At 49.4% G+C, this 17,916-nt stretch overlaps 1 non-coding gene across 1 annotated transcript; it reads right to left on the bottom strand.

Moving 5' to 3' along the window:
• Positions 1–6,126: 6,126 nt before the first annotated feature.
• TRNAE-CUC (transfer RNA glutamic acid (anticodon CUC)) lies at positions 6,127–6,199 on the bottom strand. Its single transcript has one exon. It is a non-coding gene; the product is annotated as a tRNA-Glu (tRNA).
• Positions 6,200–17,916: the final 11,717 nt, after the last annotated feature.

Raw genomic sequence — 17,916 nt, 5'->3', positions numbered from 1 at the left:
AGAGCTGAGCGTTTGAATGGGTAACCTGAGTAAAGGTCATCCTCCATCAGTGCTGGTGAGCATCACCCAGTCCCCTGGGGCCTCAACAGAACAAAACGGCGGGGGCGGGGGGGAGGGACAAGTTCTTTCTCTACTTAAGCTAAAGCGTCTGTCTTCTGCCCTTGGACCTCAGTGCTCCTGGGTGTCAGGCATTCAGCACCTCTGACAGAGATTATCTGGTTTGCGGGTGGTAGACTGTGGAACTTTTGGCCTCCATAACTTCATGACCCAATTCCTAGGATAAATCTCCTTTTATAAATATTATTATATACATATATGGTCTTCCGAAGTGGCTCAGTGGTTAAGAATCCACCTGCTAATGCAGGAGACGCAAGAGATGTGGGTTCAATCCCTGGGTCAGGAAGATCCCCTGCGATAGGAAATCCCATGAACAGAGGAGCCTGGGGGTGTACACACACACACACACACACACACACACTCACATCTTATTGGCTCTATTTCTCTGGAAATCCTGACTAATACACCACCTTTAAGCTTTCTCTTGCTCCTGCTCCTCATAATTATCAATTTACTTAGATTATCCCAGCTTGGCCCATGGCATTTCCTCAGGACCTGTCTAGGATTCCATTCTCTTGACCTCTGACGTGCCTGCGTGCTAAGTTGCTTCAGTTCTGTCCGATTCTTTGCAACCCTATGGACTGTAGCCCACCAGGCTCCTCTGTCCATGGGATCCTCCAAGCAAGAATACTAGAGTGGGTGGTCATGCTCTCCTCCAGGGGATCTTTGTGACCCAGGGATTGAACCCACATCTCTTCTGTGTTTCCTGAATTGGTAGGTGGGTTCTTTACCTCTAGCACCCCCTGGGAAACCTCTGACAGGACCTTCCAACTCTAGCAGTGCCCTCCAGGCCACACTCCTTAGCCTAGGTCTGTCTATTTATTTGCTTGTTTATTTGGCCATGCCACGTGGCCTGCAGGATCTCAGTTTCCCGACCAGGGATTGAACCTGGGCCCTTGGGAGTGAACGTGCCATGTCCTAACCCATGGATCACCAGGGAATTCCCACTTAGGTCAGTTTAACCGGCTTGCTCTGGACTTGGATGCCTGCCCCTGGCCAAGCTCTGGCTGGGCACTGGTGGTTTGTTTTATCTGGTTGGTTCGCGTAGGGTCACCTTGCTCCTCCGTGGGTTTTGTCTTCCTGAGATTCTGGAGGCCCGTGTCCCCCACCTCTGACCCCCAACAGGTGTCCAGCATGACCGTGGCCCCTGCGAGAGCAGTAAAACAATTCCTCAGCGCTATAAACTCCAGGGCTCACCTGCTGAAGGTCAGTGTGTTCAGAGATGTTTTTACAGCCCGTAAACAGAGCAGCCATTTACAGTGGAACACATTGGGTCGTAAATTATTTCACCGGTAGTGCCAGCCCCTTATTTACAGAGAAATGGGGGGAAATTTCACATCCACTCTGCACGGTGAGAAAGTGCAGTTCTGGTTTTACCCATGGGCTTCCTATCATTCTACTGATAAATTGTTCCCCCCTCAAGCTTGTTATTTACGACTGGAGTCTTAGCCTATAGGCCCAAGCCACACTTGCTCAATCAGTCATTTTGCCCTGCTATAAGTGCAGCCTCTGAGAGGTGCTAGTTTGGCCCAAGTTGGCTGTGTGAAGAGTATTTTGTAGGCCGGAGGCTACAAACTTGGACAGCTTGTGAACTCTGGAACTTTGGGGTATTCCAGGCACTGATTGGATGGTTTCTGTGCCCCATTCTGCTAAGGGATGACTTCCGGAGCCGTGGTCAGTGCTAATACAGGCGAAGGGTGGGTGTTCCTGCCCCGTGACTGTGCAGAAGGAAAGCCCCGATTCACCCCCCAGCGTGTGTATTCTGCTGTGTGACACTTTGTGCTCTTCTGCTTGCCCTTCAAGCTGGGCCTTGAAGCCCCCAGAAACTTGGGTGGAAAGTCTGAAAAATTATAGGATGCGGGTGTCTGACATGTCCTGGGGAGTGGAAAGGCCACTGCACAGAATATTAGCCAGATACATGTTTGAAACCTGAGTCTGCTATGGTCCAGCTGAGTTCACCTGGGCACTTTATACCTCCATGGGCCTCAGTTTCTTCATCTGTAAAATGAGCCCAGTAGGGTCCACCACAGGGAAGAGGTGACTTGAGGTGCCTACGAAAGAGCCCAGCGTGTAGTAGGTGGAGAACTGAGCAGCTCAGCCTCCCAGGGCTACTTAGCAGTTTCTCCTCCTCTCCCTGTTGCGAGAACTGATGGGGCTGGAGACGATAGCAGACACTGCCCAGAGCCACATGTGTGTGAGCCTAACGTGAGCTGCACTGGGATGAGGGGGCACTCAGGCAACATGGATGGGCAGTTGACCACTGCCCCACAGAATAGGGCTTCAGAGGCTTGCCCCTTCACAAGCCTCCTCGCTGCTCTTCTGCTGTGAGAGCTCTTCCTAAACACAAGCTTGCCCATGGTTTGGGTTCTTGAGTTGGGTGTTTGGGGAGGAGCATTCTGAGCCAAGAATATCCCTTCCTGGGCTGATGCCTAACTGCCTCTGGACAGACAGCAGCTGGGCAGAGAGAGAGGCAGAACCCCAGGGTGGTCAAGAGGAGATCTGCTAGCCCTTCCGGCCGAATCAGCCTCCCAGCCCTGGTGGAAGGCGCCAGAGGCTTGTAAAATACCAGGATGTTTCTATAGGCTTTGGCAGCAGAGGGCTTCCATCCAAGAATGGTTTCAGTCTGGGGATTTCTCACTTCCCCTTCTTCCTGAGCAAATGAATCAGATCCACTGGAGCTTCTTCTAGCTGGATCCCCGTGTAAACACACACACACACACACACACACACACAAACACACACAGAAGAGAGAAACTATGATCTCCCAGCACCCACCATAGCGGCTGTGATGTTTTGCTAACCGCTGACAGCAGCCCCCGCCCCTGAGGCTGAGTGGATGATGCTGGATACGAAGGGAACTGAGGTCCAGGGAGGTGAACTGAAATGGGAGGTCGTGCACACAGATTTGAACCCAGGACTCTGGCCCCAAATCACTGAGCAGCTTGGGCACCTCGGGGGCTGGGAAGGGAACAGAATGAAGCAGGGGGCTGTGAGGAAAGCAGTGGGTGAGTGAGGAGGCCAGGAAAAGGGGCGAAAAGGGAAATACATAAAAGCGTGAAGTTATTGCCTCATCAAGGCAAATGAAGTTTGCTCATGTGGTGGAAAATTGTGAAACTTGGCTTTGAAAGCTTTATGTTCTGTAGAGTGCTGAGCTGTGAGTCCTGCATGGTGAGAATTCTCCTAGGACACCCTGTTCCCTCTCCACCTCTAATTAAAGATCTCCTTGTTGGATTATGCTTTCCCGCACAATGTGATCACATTTAATGAAATGGCAATTTTTCTTATCCAACCACATCCCACTGGCATCCCATCAGCAACTCCAAGACCATAGATGCCATCCAGCAATGTGGCATAAAGCGCCAGCACTGCACTCTGCCCACGTCTTAGTGCCTCCTTCAGAGCCCCAGGGAGGGAATCACTGCCATCCTCATTACTCAAAACAGGAAGCAAGCACAGAGAGTTTAAGACTGCTTGCCCAAAGTCAGATACCCGGCAATGGTAAAGCCAGACCTAGAGCCCAGCTCTGCTAGTTTGGGACCCATCCCTTTCTACATCCTAGTCTGAGGGCTGCTCTCCCCAAAAACGTGTTTACACATAGTCTCTAATTCAGTTGTCACAGAAACTGAACACAGAAATCAGAAATCCAGTTGTGTGTTCTTAATGGCACCATCCATCTTGTAGAGGGTAAACCAAGTTGTGGTGGTTGTTCAGTTGCTAAATTGTGTCCAGCTGTTTGCAACCCCATGGATGGCAGCACCCCAGGCCTCCCTGTCCCTCACCATCTCCCGGAGTTCGCCCAAGCCTGCAGCCATTAGTAATCGCCCTCCTCTCTTCCCTAGTAGCATGCTGTACACCTTCCGACCTGGGGAGCTCATCTTCTGGTGTCATATCTTTCTGCCTTTGTATACTGTTCATGGGGCTCTCGTGGCAAGAATACTGGAGTGGTTTGCCATTGCTTCCTCCAGTGGGCCACATTTTGCCAGAACTCTCCACTATGACCTGTCCATCTTGGGTAGTCCTGCGCTGCATGGTTCATAGCAAGCTCCTTTGCCATGGCAAGGCAGTGATCCATGAAGCGGGGGATTAAACCAGGACTCAAGGTTAAATGCATTGACTGAGACTTCATGGCTATCTAGAGCAAAGGAGAGCCTGTCTTTGAGTTTTCTAGACCCTTCCTGTTCTTTTCAGTTTACTATACTTGAAGATCAGCACCTCCATCTTTCCATCTCTCTATTTACTCATCCACCCAATCATCATCTTTTCTGTGCCTACTTTTACCAGGTCTAGATATATATTACTATATACGATATAAATGATGAGTGATGAAAACTCATCATTTGCCTCCAGGAGCCTGAGGTCTGAAAACACCAGTAATCAATTGCATGATAAAATGCGGAAATAAAGGTGGTATAGAAATGTGTGGGTGGAGGGAGATGGCGCTGCCAGTCGGTGGGGGGAGGCTGAGGTGCTCTGCCCCTGCCTGTTGAATACCTTGTTTTGAAGAGTGTGTTGTGCATGTGTTTTTCAAAATCTCCTCTTAATTGAACAAGGCACCTGCCTCTGTGGCATCCTCATGGGCCGTGGTTGAGCAGGAAGTCATCCTCCATGTGAATTAGGTTAATTGGGTGAAAATGAAATGAAAAGCTCTGTAATCTGCGGTGATGGGAAAGCCCGAGCAGCACAAAGCTGTGCTCGCTGCAGAAGCTGCTAACTGAATGGTGACCTTGGGCTCTCGCTGGTTACATAAACCATCTTCAGGTGAGAACTAACCGGGCTGGTCCAGCTGACAGGAGCGAGGCTGCCTCTTCTCATTAGGATCCTGAGTGCACTTCCATAACTGCCTGGACATGTAAAGAGAGCTCCTGTTTTTTTTTTTTTTTTTTTTTTTGCAGTTCACACGTCCTAGGAAGACTCTGGGTGGACTTCACTGAATTCCTGAAATTGGAAGTAGAATGCATATATGTAGTCACTCAGTTCTCTGCAAGAAAGAGTACAGCTTTAATGAAGTTCTCAGAAAGGTCCATGAACAAAACAGTATCAAGATCTAGTGATGTGGCTTCTGGTTCCTACTGAAGTGGAATTTTGATTCAGCAGGTCTGGGGTGAGGTCTGGGACTCAGTTTTTTTGGTTTGTATATTTGGTTGTAGATTTCCGGGTGATTCTAACCCTCAGTCTTGGGAACCATTGAGCCAGTACTCTACTTCTCAGTCTTCAGTGAGCATACGAAGCTCCTGGGGATCTGGATAACGTGCAGATTCTGATTCCCACGACTGGGACTGGGGCAGAAATTCGGCTTCTGTCACCAAGGTGATGCTGCTGCTGCTGGTGGGTGGACCACACTTTGAGTATAAGGTTCTAAAGGCACCCTTACTCGGGTCAGTTATGGGACATTGGTTAGATTCAAACCACATCCAATTCCTTTGCTGGAGAATTGAGGCAAATTCCTCAAGCCACTTCCCTTTGAAGAACATTATTAGATGGAAGTGAAGATATTTCTTAGGTGTGTTGAGTACTTCAGAGCCAAAAAATTCCATCTCTAGTGGCAGTGTGGACAGTGGAATGAATGAGTCAGCAGTTCGGTGGGCTTACATCCTTGCCCCCATATTGATCATTCTTGTGTATCTTTAGGGATGATAGCTATAAATAATGGAATGTATGACTAATAGTAGCTTAAACCAATTGGGGTTTATTTTTCATACATAATAAAAAGTGTACAGTAGTGTACGGATTGTTGGGTCAGCTGCCAATATTCAAGGACCTGGGGATATTTTGTCCTCCTGCTCAATGTCTCTAGCATGTCTCTAGCATGACATGAAAACAAATCTCCCAGCATCCTGCCAGGATTTGGTGCAGGAAGGAGGGACCCTGGTGGGAATCATGTCACCTAGCCAACTCTAGCTGCAAGAAATGTTGGAAAAGGATAATCAACATTTTAAACCTCTATCTTTTTTTTAAAATTAATTGATTAATTACTTTTTAGGCCATGCTTTATAGCATGTGGGATCTTAGTTCCCCAACCAGGGATCGAACCTGTGTCCCCTGCATTGAGAGTGCAGAGTCTTAACCACTGGACCACCAGGGAAGTCCTCAAACTGTTTCTTGAGAACAGCAAGAGGGGAGAGATGTGAGAAACGTTCTTGGGGGCAGCTCACCGTAGTCTCTGCTACATCCTGTGATTCTGGGCACCTTCCTGACTCTCCCTGAGCTTCCATTTCCTCATTTGTAAAACAGGAGAATTAAGTGTCGTGTGTGATTCCCACACCAGAAGCAATGGCATCACCTGGAAACTTGAGTCCCACCCTGGACCTACTGAATCAGAAACTCTGAGGTGGAGACCAACAATCTGAATTTCAACAGCCCTCTGGGCATTTCTGATGCACTCGCAAGTCTGAGAACCACTGCCTAAGAGACTTCTGGGAAGACTAAGCAAGATGATTATTTAAGGCTTTCAACACACAGGGAGTGTTCGTAACTTGGACCCTGGCAGTTCACATCTGAGACCCAAACAGACTGTGATGGAGACCATTTCTTGGAATGCTGACTTGGAATCAGAAGTTTAAAAAACATCCAAGCAGGAATTTCCAAGGTTTGTTCTGACTGGTGATATCAGTCATCTGAATCCTTGGAATCCTTTGAGGATCTGTTGACTAAAGGCTCTAAGGAAAGGCTGAAGAAAGTCGACATCAACTATTCCTATATTTTTTCAGATGATCACAGCTTTTTTGAGATAAAAGTCACATACTGTAAGATTCGCCCTTTCTAAGTGCATAATTCAGAGACTTTTGGTACATTCACTGAGTTGTGTAACCATCCTCTATCAGATTTCAGAACATTTTAATCACCCCCCAAGGAGAGTTTGTACAAATTAGCAATCCCTCCCCATCTTCTCCTCCTTGCAGCTCTCCAGCAACCACTAATCTACTTCTTGTTTCTAAAGATTTCCTCCATCTGTCTACCTACCTATCTATGATTTATTTATTATTATTATTCTTATTACTGATTTGTTTACTAGAAGGAATTGCAAGATTAATGTTGACATCATTGAAGAAAACATCACAATTCTGAGACTGAAGCCCAATATGAGTTCATCCTGTGATGTGTCTGCCAATGCAAACAACAACAGTGATGATATTGTTTATTGTTGACAGAGGTGATTCTATTGTTCTCCTGGGCTATCAGAACCCTGGGGTAAATTCCTGCATGTCTATGGCCTTCAGTCTCATCTGTGAGGTAGGGGAGCTGGGCTTTCTGGGATGATCTTTAAGGACCTCTGGTTCTGAGAGTCAGAATTGTTGCTTTGAGCTGTCTGGAGTCAACCACAAGTTCTGCCCTCAGCTCTGGGTTCTGCATTGTGAGTGGGACCAATTGGTGGCGATCCATTGAAGTGGAAGTAGATGACCAGGTTGGGAAGGGCTCTGAAGCCTTGGCAGAGGAAACTGGGGTGTTGCTTTGGAGGAAGGATGAGGCTGGGGGTATAAGAGCCCTGCCTTGAAAGGTCTATCCTGGGAATAGGAAGCAGATGGATTCTATGGGGCTCAAGGGGCAGATGGATGACTAATGGAAAAAGCGGTTGATCAACATTAAAGGAAACTCCAGTAGTCAGAGATACCAAATGTGGAATGGATTATTTTGATAGGTAGCAAGCTCCCTGTCACTGGAGGTATGCTCTTAGAATGGCGTTTAAACCTCCAATGGGAGTCTTTCAGTTTTTTTGCCAAAATACGATGCTGCAAATCTCTGAAAGTCTGAGATCAAAGTGAAGTAAATGTGTGTACAAAATCCTTGCCTCTTTCCCGCTTCCACAGACAACAGCTTATGGCAAAAATTGCAGATTTTATTTGTGCCCCCTGCCCACTCCTCCTTTTCCTTCCTGAGAAAATGTTTACCTGCTGCTGCTCCTCTCTAACTGGACGTGTGTTCCGCCTGTAGGGAATTTCTCCAGGGGTGTGGGAAAAAACAGTCCTCCTGTTGGCATTCTTTCATCACGGAAACAGAGAGCATTTGGATTCAGAAACGGTCCCCCTCTCGGTGCAATGGGAGAGAGGCATGGAAACAGATGTTGCTGTACAGGGGCCTGGGGGCTTCACAGTGGCACAAACACAGCTGAATGGGAACCTCAGACAGGTGAGGGCTTCTCTGCTAGGATGGCTAAGGATGCCTTTGCAGCCCAAAAGCTTAATTTGAGCTCTGATAGAAACAAGGAGTCCCCACCAAAGGCAAAGGCTGAGGGGGTTGCTTTTGAGGTTGCAGCTCCTGTTAGAAAGTTCCCTACTAGTTTCCTTGGTACCAGAGAGGCAGTGCCGGATGGATCAGCACTGAGGTTGGCCAGGCCGTGTCTCATCATTGGGTTTATTTCATGTCACTGAATCTTCACATCAACTCAGTGAGATACATTATTATTATTATTATTTTGTTTCTGATTTACAAAGGTGGGAACTGAGCCATCAACTCGCCTAAGAGTTTACACAGGAGCAGACAGCGCCTGGTAACAGGAGCGACCAGAGACTTAGAAAGACCTCCAGCGGAGATGCCGGTTGGATTGGCCTCGAGGGATGAGCAGAGGTCTGTCAGGGGGTGAAGTCGACTTTGGAAACATACAGCGTGAAGCTGAGGAGAGCCTGAAGCATCAGAGGTGCTCGGCCTTTCTGTATGGCTGAGCAATGGCCCTGTACAGATGGCGAGGAGCGGGCAGAAGGCAGCTGTCTGGGAGGAGAGGCCAGTCCGTGAAGGACTTGTGTGTCTTGCTCTAGGCGGCCGGACTTTGACCTCTAAAGCAGGCACTGGGGACTCGCCCTGGTGGGTGTGAGAAGTCTCTCTCCAGGCAGTTCTTGGCTCTTAGGAAGTGGGCTTTCCCTCCCCTGTCCTGTCCCCTGCTTCCCTCAGGGTCGAACTTCCCCACCTTGACCTTCTGTTAACAAGTGCATGTTTGTGACGCTAGCAGTCTTCAGGAGTCACCGAGGGGTCACCGTCTCACCTGATCTGCCCCAAGAATCTTCCCAGGCAAGACCTTTGAAATCTGGTCCCCAACTGCTACGAGGTGCATCTCCTTCCAGCAGGGCGGCCCCATCCCGTGGATGCTGAAATTGACTTTGACTCAGCTTTGCTCTCCATACGCAACAGACTGGCCACTCTGGGGAGTGGTCCTCCTTTGGGGCCCGACACAAAGTGTAATGATTTAGGCTCCCACGGGACTCTTCATGAAAGGCTGGGCTGCTGTGGAATCCACTCCCAGCATGCAGTGTGTCGTCCTTGTGTCCTGGCAAGTGAATGGTGGGAAACAGAGTTAAGACTTTGGTACCAAGGATGGATGCTGGCTTAGCCCGTCTCCGGCCGTGTGAGTATGGATGATAAACTAGGATAAAAATACCTGTTAAAGGTTAAAGATCATAGAAAGTATAGCTAGCTGGGAGGTGTATGGGCACCAAGTTTTTTATTCTTTGTATTTAATTCTTCTTCGCAGAGCCTCTGACAGGGTGTCTTGAAGAAGCGCTTCCTTCCTGGGGCCCCAGAGTGTGAGCAGAGTTTATGATGGTCCCCAGGCAGTTGGGTCCTCCCAGTGTCTCCTGCAGACAAACGTTTAGACTGAACTTCACCCTCTGCACAATGAGGAACATGTTTTAAAGGCCTCACTTGTCAAAAAAGACTTATAAAATGGACTTAACGAGACTTCTGGATAGAGTGGGAGCCCTTGGATTGGCTGGTCTGGCGAGCAGGGCTGGAATGCAGCCTCCAGCGTGCTTGCCACACTGTGCTCCATGCCTGTCTCATCCCGGCTGGGTCACGTGCCCCCTGCCCACCCCTCCTTTCACTTCCTGCTGAAATGTTTACCTGACGTTGCTTCGAGATGACTGACTGTGAAATGCCCTGCAAATATAAAACTCTGCTGTGAAGTTACACTAGGAGGAAAGTCCAGAAAACCCTACAGTTTAATGTTCCAGGCGACTTCTCCTGAACAGAGGCCAGGCAGCAGAATCCTGCTAGGCTAGCCACTTCACTTTCTGAATGGGGAGACTGAGGCCCAGAGGAGAGGGAGCTTGCGTATGACACATACTTTACGAGAGTAATTTTTAAAAAGATTTAAAACATGAATAGATAACACGTAGGACACAGCTTTATGCTGGATGGGAGCTCTTCGACTCTTCCCACTATCCCCACCCCCTCCCTATTCCTGCCTGCTCCTGATCCTTCATTTTTTTCCCATAAACAGAGAGCAGTTTATCCTCTTAGTACCAAATGAGGTGGGTAGCATATTGTTCCCATTTTATAGAAACATTAACTTTTTTGCTTTTGTTTTTGTTTGATCATGCCTCACAGCTTGTGGGATTTTAGTTCCCAAACCAGGGATCAAACCTGTGACTCCTGCAGTGGCAGCTCAGAGGCCTAACCACTGGACTGCCAGGAAAATCTCGAGAAACACTGAACAAATCCACCAGGGTGACACAGCTTAGCTGGCTGGGTGGTGGCTAAACCCAGATTCCATCTTGGTTGTGTCCAGTGACAAGGCTATCTCTTTACCATCCCATTTTACAGAGGAGCACACTGAGGCTGGTGAGGGCGGGTCTTACCGCCAGAGGCAGCAGCTGATCCATGATGCAGATCGACTCTGGCCTTGTGGAAAACCACTGGTCCTTTCCCAGCACGTCTGACCCCTGCTTAGCCATGGTCAGCTCCTAAAAACTCAAGTCTGTTTGTTAAGCCCCATGGTCCTTTTCATTGTTAGGAATATTTGAACTTCAAAAATGAGGGAGTGTAGGGGCACATGTGGCTTCTGTGGGACAGAGATGGTGAGGATGGATGTTTTCATGTTCAATGGGCAGCCCCATGCTGGATTCCTGATTCCCTTCTGTGTCTATTTTCTCCTTGGCCCCCTTCCTGGTACATAGTAAGTGCTCAAGAAACAGTCCCTGAATAAATGAGTGACTGAGTGGGATGAATGAACTGTGTTATGTGAACATGTTAGGTCCTCATTTGGCCATTGGCTCCTGGTTCTTGGGGATGGGGCCTCTCCTTCCCTCCGCCTGCAGGGCCTGGCACGGTGCCTCGGCTGGAGAAGGCATTCCCTGGTACACACTGAACAAATGCTTTGTAGGCCGCTGGTGCTGAATCACCCAGCTGGCCTTGGTCTGTGTAGGAATTCGGACCCCACTTTTGGAAATACTCTCATCTGCGTGCATTTATAAACATGTGCCCGTATTTTTAATCTTGCAACCACTTGACCTCTGCAGTAGAGCCATTGTTAGCTGGGAAGGGCATCCTGTGAGGCCTATGATCTCACTGAAGGAGAACTGGGAGCAAGGGAGGGGCTCATGGAAGGCACTTCAGTGCCAGGGCCGATGGATCCTCAGCCAGCAGGAAATGGAGACCACCACCTACAGAGTAGCGCTTACCCTTTGAGAGCTCACTGTTCATGAGAACACGGGTGCCTTGACCCCCTGAATGTGATTCATTAGTAAGAATTGGATTCAGTTGGAGGGTCTGAAACATTGCCCTTCCTCCAAAGCCCTCAGCATGTGACACTGTCAGGGGCTTAGGCTCCTCGTCTTGTTGCTGTTCTCAAGACCACCTCCTGATTCAAGATGCCAGTTGTAGCTCCAGCCATTATATCTGCATTCCAGAAAGCAGGGAGGAAGAAAGATAGAGATTAGGACAGCACACTTCCTGGAGGCTGCAGAAAACATTTCCAATTATATTCCACTGATCAGAGCTTAGTCAGTTGGCCAAATATAGCAGCAAGAGAGGCTGAAATTTATTCTGGGTATCCATGTCCTCAGCCAGCGTCAGGGGTTCTGTTATTGAGAGAGGAGAAGGGAGTGGAAGATAACTAGAGTCAGATCCACAAATGCAAGCTTCCCTTCCTCCTGTTCCACCCTTCCCAGCCTCTGGCCCAGAGAAGGTCTTATTTAAAGCTGAGTTCATTAAGGAATCAGAGGTTCAGAGAGTGAATGGCTTGCCCAGGTCACAGAGTTGGATGTCAGAGGAGCTGGCATTTGAATCTAGACCTGTCTGGAGGATAAAAGCTGAGTCTTTCCCTTGTCCTACTTTTTGATTGATGTGATATTTTCCCATGAGCAGGAAAGACCACTCTGAGCTACATCAGCACCCAGAAAACATAGGGAATGGCCATGACTCATTGCTTTCAACTTGTGTGCCCACTGCGTGCCATTTATTCTTCTTCAGCTTGGAGGTCTAATAGCTTCCTGACACCTCTTCTCTTCCGCATGCCCGGTCTTCCTACAGGGGCCAGCACATAGGGCCTGCACTGTCAATTTTTGTTGAGTGAAATCGATGAGCCTTGCTTTGGGAAAATCACCTTCAAATCACGATATTGCCCCTGCCGGGTAAGCATTGTAAATCAACTATACTTTAATACAATTTTCTTATTGTTACTACTGAGTGAATGAATGAATGAGGCTATGTCACAGGGCCATTTGTTACCCTGGACTTTCTCATCCATGTGTCCCAGACAGCCAACCCATTCTGCATTTATCGGACACACAGGGGCTTCAGAAGCCCCGTCTCTGTCTCGCACTGTTCAGGATCCCCCCACCCAGCTGTGCCAGGCGTGTTGCCAGATCCTGGGGTCTAAGAGGCTAAGGATAGTTGCTGACATTTTGGAGAGCTACAGTGAAGCCAAAGATTCGCCAGGTGCTTCACACAATCACTCCAATTCCATTTAACCCTCCAAACAACTCTTTCAAGAAGGTGGTATTCCCACTTGACAGGTGAGGAGACTGAGGCTGTAACTACGGGATGTGATTTTTCTACAAGTCACACAGCTAAGAAGTGGCAAACTGGCTTTTCACCGGACATCGTTCAGGTTATTCATCCGTGTTTAACTACTCATAGCCTTGTCAAGTCAGTCATTGAAATGGGGGCTTAGCAGTACCTTTGCCAGCAAACCCCAGGAGCTAGGTAAATGGCAGAGATCTCGGTTTGATCTGGTCACATATTATTCAGTTCAGTTCAGTTCAGTCGCTCAGTCGTGTCCAACTCTTTGCGACCCCATGAATCGCAGCACACCAGGCCTCCCTGTCCATCACCATCTCCCGGATTTCACTCAGACTTACATCCATCGAGTCAGTGATGCCATCCAGCCATCTCATCCTGGGTCGTCCCCTTCTCCTCCTGCCCCCAATCCCTCCCAGCATCAGAGTCTTTTCCAGTGAGTCAACTCTTTGCATGAGGTGGCCAAAGTACTGGAGTTTCAGCTTTAGCATCATTCCTTCCAAAGAAATCCCAGGGCTGATCTCCTTCAGAATGGACTGGTTGGATCTCCTTGCAGTCCACGGGACTCTCAAGAGTCTTCTCCAACACCACATTTCAAAAGCATCAATTCTTCGGTGCTCAGCCTTCTTCACAAGGCACCCCCATTTTGGCCCCCTCCAATGGCCCTCTCTCTTTTTCACAAACCTTTCCCTTTAGCTGAGGGCGGGGTCAAGGGGAGGTGGTCAGCCAAGGCTATACTGAGAGTCAGCCTGACTGGGAAGGGACAAGGCTGGGTCTCCCGGTCTGCAGCTCTCGGGAGTCCAGAGGGTGTCCCAGCACGCTTCAGCACACACGTCAGGGGCAGGGGCAGCCGTCAGGTCTCAGGGCAGCCCTGTGTGGTTGCTGAGGGCTTTTCCGTCATATCTTTATTGCTTCTGACCCACACCAGTCCCAGAAGGGCGGCTCAGAGTGAGAACTCATTTTACAGCCCATGAAGAGGAGGTCCTGCCAGTTTAAAGGGAGGATCTGGAAGCAAAAGCCAGAGCATGTCAGATGGGGCTTTCTGGGCTCCTCCAGGCCCCGCTTAGCTCACGTGTTCACGCACTTTTAGGACGTCCTTTGGGCCAGACCCTTTTCTACCCATGTGCCCTCTTCCTCACCCTCTGGGGTCTGGCATGCCGGCTTTCCTGGTGTTCCTGGAGCCTTCTACACTTGTTCAGGCCCTGGAGCCTCTGCCTGGCTCTTATCCCTGCCTGCAAGGCTCTTCTCTTTCTTTGTGTGACTGGCTCCCCATCACTCAGATCCCAGCCCCGCGACCTTTATTCAAAGGCCTTCCCTGGGTACTTGACATAGGCGCTGCCGAGCCCTGCTCAACCACAGCACGTGCCTTTCCATTTATTTACTTATTTTTATCCAAGTCGAGTTGATTTACACTGTCGTGCTAATTTCTGCCGTGCAGCAAATGACTCGGTTGTACATACATCTGCATTCTTTAGTCTATTCTTTTGCGTTAGGGCTTATCCCAGGATTTTGAATATAGTTCCCTGTGCTATACAGTAGGAGCTTGTTGTTTAGCATGTGCCTTTAAAATATATTAAAAAAAAATTATCTGACACCCCCACTCCCATCCCCGGTATAATTTTATGAGAACAACAACCCTCTTACGAAGGCAGGATGCTTAGAATAGTGGCTCAGAGCAGGGGCTGGCAAACTTCTTTTGTGAAGGGCTAGATAGTGAACTCTGGGAGACTGGGAAGGACAGGGAAGCCTGGAGTGCTGCAGTCCATGGAGTTGCAAAGAGTCAGACATGACTGAGTGACTGAACAAAGTAATGAATATCTTAGACTTTGAGGGGCCATATCACCCTGCTCGACTCTGCCATTATCCTGGGAAAGCAGCTACAGACAAGGTAATCCAAAAGGCCTGCTTGTGCTCCAGCAAAACTCTATTTATGAAAACAGATGGGGACTTCCCTGGTGGTCCAGTGGATAAGAATCCTTCTGCCAATGCAGGGGACAGGGGTTAGATCCCTGGTCCCAGAAGACTTCACATGCTGTGGGGCAACTAAGGCCGTGCGCCCCAACTACTGAAGCTGTGTGTGCTCGAGCTCTGCAACAAGGGAAGCCACAGCAGTGAGAAGCCTGCACACTGCAAGGAAGAGTTACCCCCACTTACCGCAACTAAAGGAAGCCCCCACACCCCAAAGGCTTTCCAGCACAGCCAAAAAATAAACCAGAATAAATGCCACAACAGCAAAAAACAGGTGGTGTGCAAGATTTGGCTCAGAAGCTGTAGTCTGCAGAGACCTGGTTCAGAACACTGAATCAGCTGAACCGAGTTTGAATCCTCCCTCTGCCTCTTTTTTTTTTCATGAAATCTTGTGTGAGTTTCTACCTTTCTCGGTGCCTCAGTTTCCCTCTCTCATCTGTGTGGAGGAGATGATGACAGAGCCGGTCTTATGGATCCTTGTGAGATGCGACTCGTATCTGGCTTGTGTGTTGCTCAAGGTCCAGCGCTGCATGAGGTGCTGGCACAGAGCAGAAACTCAGCACATAGGTATTTATTAAGCAAACGAATGGCTGAGCGATCTGCTGGCCTTGTGCTGGGCTCCAGGGCATACGGATGAGCTACAATTGGCGGGACACTCTGCCGTCCAGGTGCTAAGAGTTTCAGAGCTCTGGCAAATGGTTTTGACGGCAAGGGTAGCAAATGCCCCATCCCACTGGCACATGAGATGGGATGGTGGGCACAGTGGAAAACTCAGGTGTGCCTGTCCCTCTAAATTGTGGCCATGGGCCATGCAGGCCCAAGTTGCAGGCAGTCTGATTCGTTCAAGAGGTTGGAAATTTGTACTTTGAGGGACAGCCTCTCATTTTTTAACAAGTAACCACTGATACAATAGGAGCAAAAGGATCAAATAACACCAAAATAGTCAAATGGACTAATTGGAGGTTGGGTTCTGCCGTCGTCTCCTTCTCACAAGTGCATTCTAAGAGAAAAGAAACTGAGAATCAGGGAGGTGACGTGTTTGTCCCCAGGCACATGGCTGGCATGTGGGATCTGACTCCATGTTTACTGACTCCCACATTTGTGGGTTCTATGGCAGACGACTCAGGTGGAATTGAGTGAGGAGGCAAGGGGGGCTTGGGAGGTATGTTTTGGGGATTCAGAGCTCAAAAACCCTCAGACTCTCACCTCTATCCCAACCTAGCCATGAGGGTTGGCTGCAGGACAGCCCCCCGCAGTGGACTGACCTCAAAGGCCAGCCAAAGGAATGCCCATCCCAAGAGGGCTCGCTACTTGACCCTCTAGGTGCCCCTTCATCTTTCCAGCCTGGGCTTCTGCTCGTCTATGTGATTTCTACAGTGTCTCTTATCCCCTCAGTTACAGGAGCCTCTGTCTCCAGGTCCCTTTCGCCTGTCACCCAGATGGCCCACGAGAGGGAGGGTGAAGGGAGGCCTGAAGACATGGCATCTGGTAGCAAGGACAGTTTTTGCAAACTGACAGACCTTTTCGGAATCCTGGCAATGCAGCCAGTTTCCAGCTGGGTGAACCTGACACCCTTCCTGCGCCTCTCTGAGCCTCAGTTTCCTCGCTTTTGAAGCAGGTGCAAGAGTCCATTTGTTGCAGAATTGTTCCAAGGTGACACGTGCACCCTGGTGGCTCCTGCGTGGGAATGCCAAGGTCACACACAATGAAGGTCCCCTTTCTTTCTCCCCTCCTCCTCCGCTGCCTGCCCTCTCCTGCACCCCACCCCATCTGGCCCCTGCTGCGGTCTTCTTGTCTAGATTCTGAGAGAAGTTTGTGGAACCTGGGTGGATCTCGGCCCCTGCAGCCCCTCTTCCCAGTGCCAGGGCTCCAAGGGAAGGGCTTGGGCATAAATTACGCCCATCTGTTCCCTTCCTGCTGAGAGCGGGGAGGAGGGGGAACACATGGGCCCTGGTGGATGTTGTACTTTCCACGTGCAGCTGTCAGGAACAATGGAAGGGAGGAAGGCAGGCCCTGAGAGGGGTCCACTCCACCCAGCCTCCCCGCCCCTAACGGGGACCTTGGGAACTGGATTCTCTCAAGGCTGCACTTCTTGGAGAACAGAGACCCCTCCGTGTGCCAGCCCAGACTGTCCTCAGGGTCACCCATGTGCGCCCTGAAGTTCATCATTATTCATTCCTAACAGGGCTTGTTCGTTTATTCATTCCACAAATGTTTCCTGAGCACATCCTCTAGGCAGCCAATGCTGTGGGCTAAGAATTGAGTCGAGCGTCTTGTCTTTGGAGAACCAACGACATGGAAACCACCTGGCTTTGAGTGCAGAGGTGGAGGTGTGCACACTGGGCTGCGTAAACACAGAGCAGGGAAGGCCCCTTGGGGTCACCCTTTGATATGGACAAAAGAAAATTACCCAAAAGACCGGCAGCAAGGAGTCCTTGGTGGGGCAGGTGCAGCCGGAGGCGAGGCGTGGTGACAGCCTTTCTCTTGCATCCTCTCCATCAGTGTTTAGCCACAATCAGATCACTCATCTTAAAGCAAACTCTCCGTCCACCTCATGTCTCTCTCCAGCTCCTGCACCATCAATTTCCTTGCCAGCCAGTTCCCCACATCGGTTTCCTATGCTATGTCTACCGCCTCCATTCCCTTCCCTCCACTCACGCCTGATCTATTGATGCTTCTACCCTCATTGCAACACTTCTGAGAAGGTCATCATTTCCTCCATGTTCCTGAGTCAGTAGGCATTTCCCTGCCATTTGGTTTGACTTTTCCTGCAGCAGTGGACATGATGGACCGCTCTGTCCTTCTGGACTCCTGTACTTCTCAGGCTTTGAGACATCACAAGCTCTTGGTTTTCCTCCTGCCATGGTGGCTGCCCTTCCTCAGCCTCCTGGTGGCTTTCACTCATGCCTATCGGATTTTTAAACACTGGAACTCCCCAAGGCTGGAATGCAAGTTCTCCTGTGAGCTGTCTTTAATTTGATCCTTGGGCACCTTATCCACTCCCATAATACAGTGGCGATTTCTATGCTGATAGCTCCCAAATCTCCATCTTTCTGTGAAGACCTCTAGCTTCAGACCGTAGAACCAGGAACCTAGCTGTCAACA

Source organism: Ovis canadensis, chromosome 2 (assembly GCF_042477335.2).
Source record: "Ovis canadensis isolate MfBH-ARS-UI-01 breed Bighorn chromosome 2, ARS-UI_OviCan_v2, whole genome shotgun sequence".
Taxonomy (NCBI): Eukaryota; Metazoa; Chordata; class Mammalia; order Artiodactyla; family Bovidae; genus Ovis; species Ovis canadensis.
The sequence above is the reverse complement of the archived record's forward strand: the minus strand, read 5'-3'. Positions and strand labels throughout refer to the sequence as shown.